Consider the following 2634-nt stretch of genomic DNA (forward strand, 5'->3'; position numbering starts at 1 on the left):
TGATAGTTACTGAAAGTTTGGGAGTTAGGAGCTGATAGGTCAGTGGTCCAGTCCCCTCACAGACGACCCCGTCCCTCTGGGACAGGGGCAGGTCTGAGCTCTCCCACCAAATGCTCATTGTGGCTGCCAGAATCTGTGGGCAGCTCGTTTCGTTTATGCCGAGGGTTGAGTCCTGTTTTGTGCACTGTGTCTGAGAATGAAAATCCTAACCTGCCCTTTGAAATAACAAAAGCAGCAGGACGTGTTTCTGTCCCTGCCCCAGAGCAGACAGACCGATGGAGAAATGCCATGAGTCCAGGGTAATACTCCCCTACGGTTTTACCATTTCCACCTGCTAAACTCCCTCCCAACCTTCTGGGCTCCTGGAGCAGGGGACTGAGCCTGAGCCGAGACACGGACACTGCAACTTTACAGCCCAAGCCGCATGACCCTGATTAACGTGACACGGGCCAGTCGTGGGTGTTTCATTGCACTGGAGACGTAGCCTAACGTTATGTCTGCACTGCGATTAACACACCCAGGGCACCTGTTGCAAAGCCCGGGTCAGCTGACTCAGGGTTATGGGGCTTGGGCTGCAAGACTATAAAATTACAGGGCAGACAGATGGGCTTGAGCCCAGTCTCTGAGACCCCACGAGGGGTGAGGGTTTCCGAACCCAGGCTTCAGTGTGAACACAAATATCTGCACCACAGTTTTTAGCCTCTCAGTTTTAGCTTCATGAGCCCACGTCAGATGGTCCAGGCCAGCCATGCTGCCATCTTTATCCCAGGAGAGATGGACTCTAAGGGTCCGTCTCCATTGCAATGTCAGCCCAGGGGTGGCTCGCTGTGCTCAGAGCAGCACCCTGGAAGCCCCATATTTACCAGTCTCCTATGATGATGATACGGTTTGTACAAAGTCTGCCTGGTGAGGTGTCATTTCAAAAGTCTTGGTCTGTTGAACATTAATATTGTGTTGGATTGTGTGTGTAGCATTGGCTGGGAAGTTTTGCTCTGTGTGTGTTACTGAGATGAGGTTGGGAAATGCCCCCCACCAGCCTTTCAGGTGTGACAAGGGAGGAGCCAGACTCGCTGCTGGCCCATTAAAGGGATCCACACTCCCAAGGACTATCCCAGGAACCGTGTACAATGCAGACTTCTCCGAGATAGCACAGCGACAATGGACACTGCTTGCTCACATCCTAGCAAAGGTACTTCCTAGCCAGTTGGAAGAAACTATGAAAGGGGGGGTAGAGACATTATGAGTTAGCCTCTCTCCCCCACAACTCAACAGCTGGAAACACACCTGGATGACAAAACTGATTCAGAAATCAGAAGAGAATAATAATAGTACATTCAAACAAAAGTCCCCAAACAGACTAGTAGTGGTTTTTCAGCAGAAAATTTTCAGTTTGGGGAATTCTGTTTTCTCAGTCAGACTTTGCCAAGGGAAGCAGAGAGAAAATGGTTGAGTTGCCTCCTTCAGAACAGCTTAGCCTAGGCACTAGCTCTGGTTCACTGTTGTGGCCTTGCTCAGGTTGGGGGTAGTTTAATTATTTGGGGAGGTCCCAGGGTGTTTGGGGGAGATTATGAGGCTGTTCCCTTTTGAGATAAAAACTAAGAAATGCCGGACTAGAGAATTGTTTTAGAAATCTGGTATTTAGACATTTTATTTGAAGCAAAGGGGGGGGGGGGGAGATTCTGAGAAGGTTTTTGTTTGCAAGAAGCAACATTGTTTGATCTGTCATTGTACCAAAGGGGGAGACGGTTGTCTATAAAGGAGGGTGAAGACTAACTGCAGCTGCTGAGGATGGGATTTGAACCCATGTGCGCAGAGCACAATGGATTAGCAGTCTATCACCTTAACCACTCGGCCACCTCATCTGAGCTATCAAGAAGTGGACAGGAGGAGAAATCTAAGGCCGGCAGAGATAGGGCCACTAAGGAGTTTTTAAATACTAAGCGTAAGCAGGGGCTGAATGAGCTCCCCCCTCACATCTAGTGAGGAGCTGGGGGAAGACTTCAGGAACAGGCCGTGTTTGCACAGACACCCCTGCTCTGCCCAGGTCTGCAGCAGGGTGGGGCTGCTTCCCCAAAATGACCAGTTTGGGATGGTGGTGGGTTGCAAATCACTTTAGCATTGAGTGGAATGAAATGTTATTCTCCTTCCTGTACGAGTGAAGGGCAGCGGAACGTACCTAGGCCGTCCTGACGGAGGGGTGGGTGGGGGAGGAATCACTTTCATTGGACGGCAGAGAAGTGATTGAGGACGTCACCCTAACCCAGTGGTCCCCAAACATTTCACACTGCGCCCTCGTATCCATGGCTGTGGCCCCTCGGAAGCCGCCGTCGAGAACCGGGGCTGGGAGTGGGGCCGGTGCTTGCTGGGGAGGGGGGTGCGGACAGGGGTAAGGGGGTCGAGGCCGGGCTGGGAGCCAGGGGCCCAGGCTGAGGGTGGGGTTGGGGAAGAGCTGGGACAGAGTGGGGCTGAGTGGGGCTCCCTCCCTGCCCTCCATGGGGGCTGGCTCAGGCCCTGAGGTGCCCCCATCAATCTTCCTCTGTGTCCCCCTAGGAGTCATGCCCCACATTTTGGGGACCACTGACCCCTAATCGCTAAGCAGGGGCTGGTGATGCCAAAGCCCAGGGAAAGGGAGAA

The 2634-nt window shown here is 52.6% G+C and overlaps 1 non-coding gene across 1 annotated transcript; it reads right to left on the reverse strand.

The window, feature by feature from the left end:
• Positions 1 to 1780: 1780 nt before the first annotated feature.
• TRNAS-GCU lies at positions 1781 to 1862 on the reverse strand. The gene has a single exon. It is a non-coding gene; the product is annotated as a tRNA-Ser (tRNA).
• Between the last annotated feature and the right edge of the window lie 772 nt (positions 1863 to 2634).

The sequence above is a fragment of the Mauremys reevesii genome, linkage group 14, assembly GCF_016161935.1.
Source record: "Mauremys reevesii isolate NIE-2019 linkage group 14, ASM1616193v1, whole genome shotgun sequence".
NCBI lineage: Eukaryota > Metazoa > Chordata > Testudines > Geoemydidae > Mauremys > Mauremys reevesii.